Source organism: Epinephelus moara, chromosome 23 (assembly GCF_006386435.1).
Source record: "Epinephelus moara isolate mb chromosome 23, YSFRI_EMoa_1.0, whole genome shotgun sequence".
Lineage (NCBI taxonomy): Eukaryota > Metazoa > Chordata > Actinopteri > Perciformes > Serranidae > Epinephelus > Epinephelus moara.
In genome coordinates this window covers 26,527,680-26,541,546 of record NC_065528.1, presented here as the reverse complement: position 1 = coordinate 26,541,546, position 13,867 = coordinate 26,527,680, and positions in this window count along the sequence as shown.

Sequence of the window (13,867 nt, the reverse complement as noted above, 5' to 3'; positions counted from 1 at the left end):
GTTTCCCTCTTGCTACTAGCTGCTCGCTAATTCCTGCTATCAGCTGTTTCCTGTTTATCCACCGCCAGTGGCTCGCACGTGCGGCATCATCAACAGCCCCTCCCATTGCGGAAGGACGCCTCGGTCTGTTTATACTAAAAGGGTTCCGCCAATTCCGCCAATATGACTACCCTACAAGGTGGAAAATTGGGCGCCTCGGATCAACTCACCAATCCAGCTCTGTGTGTCTAAACGCTCGCAGCTTGCCGGCAAAACGGCCCAACATTTGCGGAAAATCTGGCAGTGTAAAAGGGACATAGGTTGTGGCTACATAATTTCATAATTTTCAGAATTTATGTACGGTTGCTGTGCACAGACATCCATACCATAACATACTTATTTTGGCCAAAACATGATCTTTTATCTAAACCTAACCAAAGACTTTTGTTGCTTAAACCTGACCATGTCTGTTTTACAACAGTAGCCACATTTTACAATGTGTTTCAGTTGTTTGTCACACAGATACCCTAAAGCAGTGATTTCCAACTGGTGGGTCACAGGTCCATTCTGAATGGACTATAAGTGACTCGCAAACATGTCAGGTTTGTAAAAAATGCATTTTATTTTGAAGTACAGTCAATTTCCAGCACAGAGCTTTTATTTTGAAGTTCCAGTTCCTGCTGTAGAATGAATGAGTAACGGACAGCTACTTAACAGAGACAGCAAACTAGCTTGACGACATGGCCAAACGCAAATATGATGCTGAATATATTAAGCTGTGTGGACCTTGAACTAATGACTAAGGAGAAATCTGGCTGGACCAGTTGGGAACCACTGAACTAAAGGGTGCCCTCTGTGTCGCTGTCAGACACCATAGCATCGGTAGTGATGAAATGGAAGAACAGGTTGGTATCTCACCTGACTGCAAGGCTAGAAAAGAGGATAATAATTTTGTAACAATGTGAAAGGGATCCAAAGACACAAGAGCAATGTTCAAATTCTTCATGTTCTGATAACACTGCATAAATGCAGCATATCTACGTCACATCATTTTGAAGTTTGTCACCTCAAACACAGGTGTTATTAATATCATTAACGATCAGCATCCCATTTGGGTGAACCTATCAGAGATCCTGCTGACTGCTACGGCAAACTGAGACTCTCCTCTGCAGCAGAGCCCTAATTAACAGTATTAGTTCCACCTGTGCAGGTCACAATGCCTGCTGTGAAAAAGCTACCAGATCCTTGTCAAACAAACAGTGACCTCAGTTTAGACATTTCACAGACAATTTGACTTGTCATTAAAAGTAAAGCACAGGTGGAACTAACAACATTAATGAGGGCTTTGTTCTATTTAGGTTTGTCAGTAAATTAGGACAGGGAGCCAACATTAATTAGCCAGACCTAACAATTACATTTAGAAACTGAACAGCAAATAAATTAGATAGAAATGATTTTATTTCATGAAGCGAGTACTGCACCAAAACAACTGGACTGAGACCTTCTTGAAGAAGTGGTCTCAGTCTGGTTACAACTGAACTCTGGTGCAGTTCATCTGTGGTGAGAACGTGTTCCGACCTGGATCTGAAGCAACTGCAGTCACATGACACATTGTTTGGGTTAAACATGAGCATGTTACAGTCCTGGAGGATTATTAATGTGCACCTCCTCCTGTACTGCCTTAATATGCACATTCAGCACATCCAATGCATCAAAACATTGTTTTCTAGTTGGAGCCGCGCCTCGTTTTCAAACTGTATGGTTTGACTAAAATGAACAATGACAGCAATATAGTCCACGATGAGCAGCGCTAAAATCAACCTGCGTAGTTGTCCCTCCATTGTGACATTAGAAAGTGTCACATTTATCTTGCAAGTGTACTCTTCTTCAACGTTTGCTTTACTTCCTGGATTTTTCCCACATGGAAATTCTGACCAATCAAGAGCAGCTTTCTCACACAAGGCATTTGATCTGGTCCGCTTGTAAATGCTGCCATGAGAACATGAACCATTTACCAAAGTGTTCAGTTGCCCAAACCTAACTGGATGTGAGATGCAGCACTCAAACCTCTGTATCCAGTGTTGAGGTCCTGCATTTCACCCCTCAGTCCTGCAGGTGCATAATTAATGTAACTGATTACACCTGTGTGTTTCCTGCTGCGTCAACATGTGGTTCATTGTATTTCTGTCTCTTTCCCTTAATGAAACTTTCTTTTTCTTTTTCCACAAAGGCTGAATCAGCACTACGTTATGTGAATTGACAATTATGATCAGCAGATGATCATCTTTTTACAAAATGTCAGATAATGTTATAATTAACATTTTGGCCTAATATATGCACAATGTGTTTGTATTTCCTAACTGCTGCTGCAGCAGGACACAGTATGAATGTATGTTTCATTATCAGAACATAGCCACCTTATTAAAATGCTGAGTTTACTCTTGTAAAACACGTAAATCCTGCTCTCAGTGGTGTTAAAATACTGAGCACACCGTTCAAAATGTGTGTATTTCAACAAATATTGCAAATGCAAGAGATTTCCTTTATTGTTTATCTTACTCAGACGGGAGGTATACTTGGTGCAGTCATGTGTGGAGAACAATATAGCTTTTATTATTGGTTTGCTGTGAGCTTGCCATGCAGCAGAAATGATATGTGAGATATGAGAGAGAGTGTGTGAGTGTGTGTGCGCCTATGGATGTGGGAGGTGTTGGTATCTGAGTGTGTTTTGTCAGGTAAGATAGATTTTGCGTCCCATAGTCACCATGAAAAGCCAAACAAAACTAGTGCTGCGTTCACTGTCATTGACACTATCGTATTTTAATACTTAAAACTAGTCACAGTGACAAACAATGATAAATGAATGATGATGATTAATATGTTAAATCAAGAGTTTCCCCTCATTAATATAATATATATTGAAATAAAGCCTGACTTCAGGCTATATTTGGCGTCATCCCCGAAATGAAATGAAGTGCAGCTTCACTTTTTGGGGATGAATGGAGTCGGGTCCCTGCTGTGCCCCGATCGTGTATTCCCTTCCCGGGGCTACTGTGCATCCTGAACCGGACCATAAATTCCCGTCAGTGTCAGGGGGTTGACGCTTCAGCTGTCAGGGAGAATCATGAGATAGCCTGGGTAGAAACTGAAACGGGAGGATCTGGCCTCTCAGGCAAAGAGGTGGAGTCGGGATGGACTGCAGGAAGCGTAAATCTGTCTTCAATCCAAAGAAGCTCGGAGGGAAGCAGCTCTGCAGTCTTAATTCTGCATCTGCACTGAAAATATAACATTAGAAATGTCACAATGATCTTCTTCAAAAGTTCAGTGTTAAAGTTAGATTGTGTTGCCAAGGTAAAAAAAAGATAAAAGGTAATTTTACAGCGATGGATCTGCACTAAAAGCCAAAAATCAGCCTGAGTTGACATTTTGAGAAATACACTTGTGCTGTCTTTTACTGAAAGTTAGATAATTAGATTAATACCACTCGCATAATAAACAGATATGACCATCAAATTCTGCTACAGAAACTGGAACATTTAATTGGCCTAAAAGGTTCTGCACTAAGTTGGTTTAAATCTTATTAATCTGATTGTTTTCAGTTCGTTCATGTTAATGATGAATCATCTCTACGTACTAAAGTTTGTTTTGGAGTTCCACAGGGTTCTGTGCTCGGACCAATCCTATTCACTCTATATATGCTTCCTTTAGGTAACATCAATAGAAATCACTCTGTAAATTATTTCCATTGTTATGCGGATGATACACAGTTGTATTTATTGATGAAGTCAGAAGAAACTAATCAATTAACTAAACTTCATAACTGCCTTAAAGACATAAAAACCTGGATGAGCACCAATTTCCTGATGTTAAATTCAGACAAAACTGAAGTTATTGTTCTTGGCTCCAAACAACTCAGAGACTCTTTATCTGATGACATAGTTTCTCTAGATGGCATTGCTCTGGCCTCTAGCACTACCGTAAGAAACCTCGGAGTAATATTTGACCAAGATTTCTCTTTTAATTCTCATTTAAAACATTTCATTTTCATCTGCATAATATTGCGAAAATTAGGCCTATCCTGACCCGAAAAGATGCAGTTATCCGCTGCGAGGGTCCTAAGGACAGAGGGATGTTGTATGCGGTAAAGCCCTCTGAGGCAAATTGTGATTTGTGATATTGGGATTTATAAATAAAATTGATTGATTGATTGAATTATGAAGGTACAGTCAGGCAACGCATCCTGATTCAACAGTTCGTAAGATAACCTTCACAAATGCACATGCAGTCGTCTCTATGATAGTTAGCACCCCATGAATCATGTTAGCTACGTAATGTGAACGTACTTTTTATGTAGGTTAGGTTTAGTAAAAGAAACATAGTGACAACATACCTTAAAATAACTTCACTTAGTTTCACACGGTCCCAGACATCGGTCTCTTCGGGCTAAGTTCTGTGTTGTTTGACCAATCCACCACCCCAACCTGCATTCGTACGCAGACCTCTGGTCCTTATACTACTTTCTTCTTTACTGTCATCAGCGCATCAATCAAGGGATTACATCCATCTTGATTACATTAGTTACTGGCTCATGATTTGTAGGTTACATATGAATTGCAGTGCATTACTTTACGTAGGTATACATACGAATGCACGAGAGCATGCCTGAGCCAGGAGACAGTTTGCCTGGCTCAAATCAACAGTACACCTTAAATAACATGTATCCATGACTTTCTTTAAAGCCGACTTGACTACTGTAACGCACTTTTGCTGGCCTCCCAAAAAACACAGCTTAGAGACTTCAGCTCTGAAGCTATGAACCACAACCAAGAACCACAACCAAGAGGAGAGAGTGTGTCAGACCAGTCTGAGCTGCTCTGCATTGACTCCCTGTTACATTTAGAATTGATTTTAAGCTCCTCCTCCTGGTATACAAAGCCCTACATGGGCTCGGACCAAGCTACATTGCTAAGTCCCTTGTTAACTATTTGCCTCCAAGAACAGTGTGATAATCTGCTGCTGGTTTATTGGAGGTTCCCAGTAACAGCTGGAAAAAGTGAATCAGTGCATATAGAAATAATTCATTTATGTTTGAATATATTAATCATACAGCCTTACATCCTTTAAATTTCATTGTATGGTGGTTTATAACATTTTTAAAGAACATAATCTCAGCATTTCAGGTGACGAACTCCAGGGAGAAGAACTCAGTAGGGTAAAGTAAGTCCAGGCGGATTTATCCTCCTCCATCTCCCTCCATCCCTGCCTCCAGCCACATGAAATTCATGAGGAAGAAAGTCTTTCTGCACTTTGGCAGCACCTCAATATTTCCCAACTTTAAAGCAGAACATGATCCCAGTGGGGGACAGTCGGTATCTCCTCCTGTGGCACTCGCAGATTCAAACATTTTTTCTCAGGTGAATAATTGATCAATCGCTGGGGGAGACGTAAGACAGAGATAATGATATACACCAGTGTGCCGCAGATTTATTCTTAACTATACTGATCATAATCTTTTTTTAAAGAAGGAAGGAAGAGATCCTGTATCTTTGGGAGTTTCTTTAAAAAGGAACAGAGATTTGCAAGAACAGTATCACAATATTTTAAGTAACAAACAACCTTTTGACATTTTTTTTACTTTATTTACTCAGCCTTTGGGTATTCTTCGAGATCACCAGACATAGTGAGACACAGCTACACTGATCTGTTATAAGGACCACACCTTTGCCACACAGTTGATGATGATCAGGTGATCATGCTGCACCATTAGGTCGAGCAAATCGCACTCACACAGCTGACAGTGGTTAGATCCTCAGGCCACAGCATTAGGTTGGGCAAAAAAACAAGTTTGAGGCCCTCAACATATACGTTGTCAGGAACTGCAGTCAATCATATGACATCAAACCAGAAATTAGCAATTTTATTTGCCGCTCACGATGCAAGCTATGCTGCTGTGCAAAGAAGAGGCTAACACGTTTGGCATACAGCAACATACAAACAATAGTACTCTATTATTTAATATGTTTTATCCTTAGTTGTGTAGTTCATAATGCAATTGACCTATGGCTAAGCCACGCCCCCTCCACTCACTCGGACAAACTATCAACATTCAGTGACCGGCGCTATGGCAGGTGTCACAGTACACGGCATTTCGCAGGAGGCAACTGATGATTTTTGGGGACATAACGATCACATGTCATTGAGAAGTAACCAAAAGGGCCTAAACTACGCATTGGAGGGATATATTCATCATTTTATTGTTGAGAAGGTCGATGAAAAGCTTAAATTACAAGCCAAAATTTACAGGTCACAGTGTACGCTTGTGAACCGCATCTGGTTGCCGTCACCATCAAAGACAACAAGTTAAAGTGCCACTGAAGTTAAGGTTTTTGGCTCAGAATATGAGAAAAGGATAACGGCCTTTTTACCATCTTTACCAAGAGTGTCTCTCCGTTAGTTTGGTGCTACAGTATTTACACTGAATCATTCAGCATAACGTTTGCCAACCTTTGTTATCTCTGCCATTACAGATAAGTTAATGAAGCTAAGCTCCAGAAGTTAACGTTAGCTTAACTAGAGCCCTTTGGACAACAGCTAACAATGATGTACGATCACCAAAGTACAAAACTAGAACAAAATAGGCTAATGAACTCCCAGCAAACAAGGTGACATGATGAACAACGCAGCTAGGAGCTAACGTTAGGCTAACTTTAGCTAACGTTAGCTAGAGATGTTAAAGATAACTTTATATTTCTTTCCAGCAAAGTGACAATATGTTGCCTCAAACACAATGTTGACTTACCTTAGAACAGATGTAGACATCATTGTTAATCTTATTCACGTTGAGTTGATGTTGTGGTCTAACGTTACCACACAACTTTATCCAAAGGAGACACTTTTCTCGGTTGAGATGTGGTTTAAAGTGTAAAAAATACACCTGGTCGCCCAGCCTCTCAGGATACCTTGTGTCAGAGTTGCATGTACCCCATGCACACCGTTTGACCATTTTTAAACTTCAAATCTCAGAAAAAGCTCATAAAACCAAACGAAACTGACTTTCTGTAATGCATTTCAATGGACGTCCAGGCAGAGAATGTCCGAGTGTATGGGAATGGCTATACGCACTGTGATTGGCTCATCGCGTTTGAGGGTGGGACTTAGCCATAGGTCAATAAGGAAATTACAGTTACGCTCAAAGATATAAATGAAAGCCCTGATGGACATGCACCCGAGTGAAAATATATATTTTTTTAATACTTCTATTTACAGGTTTACACCATATCAGACTTCTTCCTCAATCCAGAGGGACCCTGCATCGATTATCTATTTTTCTATTTTGTTGTAATTTTATTTAAAGAGCATTTTTCATGGTACATTGAAATTGTTGCTTAATAAATTCAAATTCATTGTAATGTGTGTCACATGGTATTCTTTATGTTTGAAGTTGAAGCTGTAAATGTGTTAATATTACTAAGGACATATTCACACTGGCGCTATTTGGTCCACTTTAAATGAACCCTGGTCCACTTCCACGGATAGTTCGGTTCGTTTGGAGTGATGTGAACGCTCATTCGAACTCTGGTGCGGACCAAACGAGTGAACCCTGGTCCGCTTGAAAACTGGGGTCTCGGCTCGCTTGCAAGTGAACCCTGATGCAGTTCGCTTACAGATGGAAATACAAACGGGCTATTCAGCAAACCAAAAAGAGGAAGTGAACCAAAGAGAGGAAGTGACGTAGAGAGCAATGCATTTAAGATAGACGTGGAGTAGTGAGGAGATGCAGGCGCTTACTGATAAATGGTCAGAGGACTATATATCGCAGTTGCTTGTGGCTACCCACAATGGATTTCCGTTTTCGCTCCTGGCCAATCCATTCTTCTTCCTCATGCTTTTTTTTCTTCCTGGTCAGTGGTCGTTTCGGGCAATACCTCCCCCAAACGAGCAGCTGTTGTAATTGCGTGACGATGTCCAAGCAGTTTGGTCCGCTTTAAAAAGTGCAGCGTGAAAGTGAACCGAACCAGACCGAGTCCCCCGGACTATCCTGGTGTGAATGTGCCCTAAGTGTGTAGCTTGTATGCTGATTGTTGTCATCCTAAAGCCAGAACCACATTTACAGTTTTATATTACAGTGAGCATGTTGAGGTTTAAAAGACATTTAAAACAGTGATGGCGAAAAGACGTTCAGAACAGGTTCAAAAAGAAAGTTTTTTTCACCAACTATTTGAAGTGTTGATTGAACAGTTACATTTAGACCATATTTCACCGGCATTTATAGTATTGACCTTTAACTGAGAAATCTGGATATGATTTCTGAGTTAGCCTCCAAAATGAGGATAGACTTTATCTGTTTTGCACCTTTAGAATACACAGTTGTGAATTTTACAGGGTCGTTTGATTTCCCTGTAGGGTTATGTTTTAAGAGATCCAACGTGGATCTCTCTTTTATTTTTGCAGCAGCATCATTTAGGACAGATTTCTTTTGTCCTCTGTAGAAAATTGTTTTTTATTACCCTCATGTTCCTGTCAAAATCATTAGTTTTCTGGCAAATATGATTTAATCAACAACTGACTCAAAGGAAGAATGTTTTTAGTTCTCATTTCCCTCCAGCTTGGTGAATTACGAATTAATCACGCAGGTGAATTATTCACACTGACCAAATAATAACATTTCAGTTTGCCAGTGCCCCACTCACCCCACGGAATTCAACCATTAATAATGTTTTGGTGCTACTGAACTTTATGATTTTCAATAGTTTGTCTGCTTCAAAGCTTTATTTTTCTCGTATTTGCTCAAATTTCCCGACGGTTTTAAACTCCCCAAACGCCACGGCTGCAGTATCATGTAGTCTTACAGTTCATAATGGAGTCTGTCCATGTGACTCCCTCTAGCAAGTGTTAGAAGGGGGATCCAGTTAGGACCAGTGCTGACATGGGGGGTCACAAACAGAACTGATAATGAACATGAACTGCAGGACCTTTTCTCTCTAAGCTCTCCACCCCCCCTCGCTCACCTCCTTCCCCCTCCTCCTACCCGGAGCTTAACTGGACCTCCTGCCTCAGACAGCCTGCACACTCATTGGGCTGTTGTAGAGGAAACTCTGATCACCGTGACGGACACACCGTATATTACCCGGCTCCACACCTGGGATATGAATTAGCCAATAAGAGGTTAAGTACCCTGGTCATGGGCCCGATGACAACGCCTCACCTGGGATCATGGCCCTCTGACCTTTGACTGCACAGAGAGGATGGTGGATGAGTGGAGAAAAGAACGTGCTCATATCTTAATACAATTATAAATTATGAGAAATAATGTTGGGAAGCTAATTACAAATGTTACGTCAGGTTTTCATCAGATATTGATCCAAAAGGGGAAATAAAAGATGGATGGGTCATTTCTGCAGTCTCTTTATTGTCGTTTCAACTTTTTTAATTTAATGAATTTACAAGAACTGCCACACTAATGACTTCTTTATGAATCCAAATAACAGAATGACTGTATGGTGGACAATAAAGGTATCTATCTATCTATCTATCTATACCCATGTTTAGATATAGGTCTTTGTTTGCTCATTCTCAAAACATTTTCATAATTCCCCCTGACCTTGAAACTAACATACATGCATATGTCTGACAATATTCTCTAGACTTCACAAGGTGGCTGTCTCAAAGCAAGTGGCAAACTCCAGTGCCAAAAACTGCAGTTCTTTGAACGGCCACTTGGGGCTGGCTCCAGAAGCCAGTCAATCCCCATACACTCCCATGTTAAAATGTCGAACTTTTCAGCAGAAATAAATATGTTTACAGCTTGGTACAAAAAACAGTTTTGGTCTCTATAGTTATTTTCCCGTTCATGACAACTGTATGCGAGGTACTGTAAATTTAATAGAACTCGCCCATTTACATTGTATTAAGGCTTAAAGTTATGCATAGCTAAGGACGGGCAGCTTTGAATGACTCTCAGTCAGATCCACCCCGAGCTCCTCTACAGCTCCACCCTTTTGCTCAAATATGGTCACTTCTGGCTCCAAAAACAAAATATGGCAACAACCGAAGGCCCGAAGTCGAGGCTTCAAAACAGGACTCCACAAACCAGTGGGTGATGTTACATTTTTTAACAACTGGGAAAACAAGCTAAAAATAGGCGATTCAATTCCCACTGCCAGTACACCAGAGTCATGTACACGACTCTGCAGAGTGAATGTGTGATTAACTTAACCATTTGCTAATGCAGTGGTTTTCAATTTTTTTGTGCCCAAGGCACACCAAAGGGCAAGTCAAAATCTCAAGGCACACCTGTATTTCTATCTGTGCACAATAGCTTCTGTAATGTGTGATATCACTCTTATTACGTTTGCTTTTATTTACTAATATCAAATAACCATTGACAACCAACTATTAGTCATGAAATATCAAGTAATGAAATGATTTAAGAATTAATTTTTAACATTTTAAAATTACATCAAAGCACCAATAATATATCCATTTAAATGGGATAATGTAGGATAATGTATGATAATGTGATGTGTCACACAATTACAATGCCTATATGCGAATGGTGACAAATACGTTCCTCGAAAAGTTTTTTTAAATCAAACTAAATTAAATTTTTTAAAGTAGAGTCTTTGTCTTCATAAGGAAATGGGTGTGCACAACATACTGATACACTCAATTAAAAATTCCTTCATAACTTTTTGTATAGGCCCATTTGAGAACCATGCATGTAGAAATAGAACGCTTTGTTTCTTCGGACAACAGCGCTTTCATTTTAGTGTAGCATCAGATTGGATTTACAAATGCACCCAAAGTCAATGGGCTATTGGTTAGATGCTTGTAATGAGGACTGTGGTTAACACAAGCTTTAGAGGAGGACATGAAATACATCAGTGAATACTCCACTTGTGAATTTTGAAGCTTTTGTGTGTCTTAAAAAAGGTTAAAAAAAAAAAAAGCCTAAATAACACTACAGAACATCATCTAAACTAAGTTACTTTTTGCAGTAACGAGTACTCTACCGCATTACTTGTTCAACATCAGTAACGCGTTTACAATTACTGCGATTTAAACAGACTCGTTACTCGTTACTTCACGTGCATAGCGAGATTACATTTTCTGTGGCGGACATGACGCAGTCACGCAGCGATGTGCAAGTGAACGAACGAAAACAACAATGCTGGCGGCCGATGACAGTCCAGGCGTGGGGTTTCTCTCGTGGAAATGTGCTCATTATTTTTCCGTCCTCGTTGTAAAGGACAAGAAGAACGTCGTGGTGAGCTGTAGTCTATGTGGGGGTTCGAAAACTCTATCCACATCGAAGACTAGCAATTTCAATCTTCTGAAACATCTTAAGACACAACACGCCTCTACCAAGCTCGTCGAAAAATACCCTGAAGCTAACACCGGCGAAGCTAACGTTGGCTCCGCTAACGATAATAACCAAGGAGGAGCCACTCCAGCCAAACAACGAAAGCTTGACTTTACAAAGCCTGCTGCACAGTCTGTAACCTTGCCTACAGACTCTACATTCACTGAATGTAGAGTCTGTATATAGAGACTACTTTCCTAGTAACAAGTTATTTTGAAAGTAATGAGTAACTTAAAGTAACTGAGTTACTTTTGAGAGAAGTAACTAGTAACTGTAACTAAGTACTTGGTCACTGGTGGTGATGTGAAGTCGTGTGACTGTAGTGTAGTTAACTAACAGCCTAACATTAGCTTTTTACTTGCGGTGATGCACTCAGGCTTCCAAAATCCCAAGTGTTGTTCATTTGTGTCATAAATTTTTGTTTGCTACAGATCTTATTTTCTGCAATAATCCAAACTCCAGTGGAAAAATCCCATCAGCTTTTTGAAAAGGAAGCCAGGGCAATGGGAACGTCCACATAAGCCGACAGAAAAAACGTCATCCCTGGAGCACTCTATTCTGTGTGTACAAGCACAAGCAGTAACTTCTATGTCTCAACTAGGCTACTGTTGCACTATTTGCTAATGCTCTTTTCCACAGGTAAGTTAGTTCTAGTTTTCTCTCAGTCACAAACAAGAGAGGAGCACTTAAATGCAGAACTACACTACAAAAATACTGCAAAAACAAAGGCAGCAACAGCAGCAGTGTGTAATGGAGGGCCATAAACAAAGACGACAACAGGTGGTTACAATGAGCAGAAATTCCTCTTCTCTAGTTACTCAGCTTAATGACAAGTTTCATTACCAGCCAGAAATAACCTCAGATGTCACACCAGTACACGCAATTATTCACAGAGGTTATCTTTTTCAGCGAGAGGAGCCCAAAATCCATCTTTCAAGAGATTACTTTGCAATCAGTATGGCCGGTAATGAGCTGCCTCTTACCTGCAACTCGTGCCTCTCCTCTCTGTTCACACTCAATAACACCACTCAGCCTAACTACCTATTTCTTCTCAGTCATCTTTTTCAAACTCCTGCCTTATGAGCATAAAAAAGGATTATACAGCAATGACATGAACTGGACATGGCATTTCCATAACCTTGCCGCACTGGAAAGTTATCAGTTAAGTTTGGGGGAAAAGCTGCATAACTTTAAGGGCTGAGAATACATTTTGGGTTTTGGCTGAGGGGGAGAAATTTCTGTCACAGCTGAAAACCACTTTGCAGGAGTTGGGAATTAGGCAGGTTGTGCCATGCATAGAGTATGTAAATTTTTAAAGCATGCAAATCTCCCGAAATTCCATTAGACCACACTCCAAGAAAGCTTTTTACTTCTGCAGGGTTTTAAGCATCACACAGGATGTTTGCATGAAATGTTAAAATGTTAATGTAGTTGCTGTTGTGTTACTTTCATGATATGGAGTAACAGAACTCCTGGGGTATATGCACAAGTGTATAGGCGTCGAATTCCCGATGGAGTCCTCCTGCACAGAGCTGGAAGAGTGCCAGCGGAGGCTCAAGTCTTGCACAAACAATAGCTCCGTTCCTTGTGCTAACAAAACTCTGAGACACTGAGGAGCAGCCACAGTCACTACCGCCAGCACGATAGCATCTCAGCTAATCTTTTTGGCCTGGCTCCGTCAAACTCACAGGCTAGACTCGACGGTGGTCAAACAAAGCGGGGAGTAACTGTCTCTGGAGCTAAGCTAACAGACGGCTCCTCTCACTCGTGCCCTGAGCCGTGGGTTAGACGGGGGGCTTGGGTTTCAAAGGCGAAAGGGGAAGGCAACGCCGATGGCATCTGCCTTCTCTCTGGTGGACGACGCAGGGATTCAGTTCAAAGGCAGAGCGGCTGAAGTACATCAATTAGCGAGGGAAAGAGCTCGCTGACTTGCCCGTTTGCCGGCCAACTTGCTATGACCTCAGAGAGTTACATTATGAGACACGATGAGAGTGGTCAGACAATGTCAATAGCAGCCCTTGCAAATGGACTGGTATTGATGGACTGGCTTAAAGGGTTGTTCCTGCAAATGGATGCAAAGAATAATAACTTGCTGCTTAGTATTGAAAGGAGAAGACCAACCACGTCTTTACGGCGAGCAGATTGTACCAGCTGTTCACATCCCGATTGTTTCAACAGGTCTCCATTGTAACACGCACTGAGAGTAGGCCTTCTGCAGCTTATCACCTGACAGCCTGTGGTGATTTAGTTTGGACTGATCTGAAGGTCCCTCCTGATTGATTCTGTCCTCATTCAGGGGAGTGATGGATTAGCCTTTGGTGTTGTATCCCTATCTGCCAGCCAGACAGAGCCACTGATGGAGACTTACAGAGGGCACTGGCCTTGACCCGGCAGCAGACGATAGGAGACCTCTCGTCTGGCCGGTGAGGTGAGACGCTGACCCCGCTGCCCTCTGTCTGGCCCTCTGTGTTTCACTCCAGCTCTTGTTCATGTACTTTCTGACAAGTGCAAACCGTAAACGTTGAG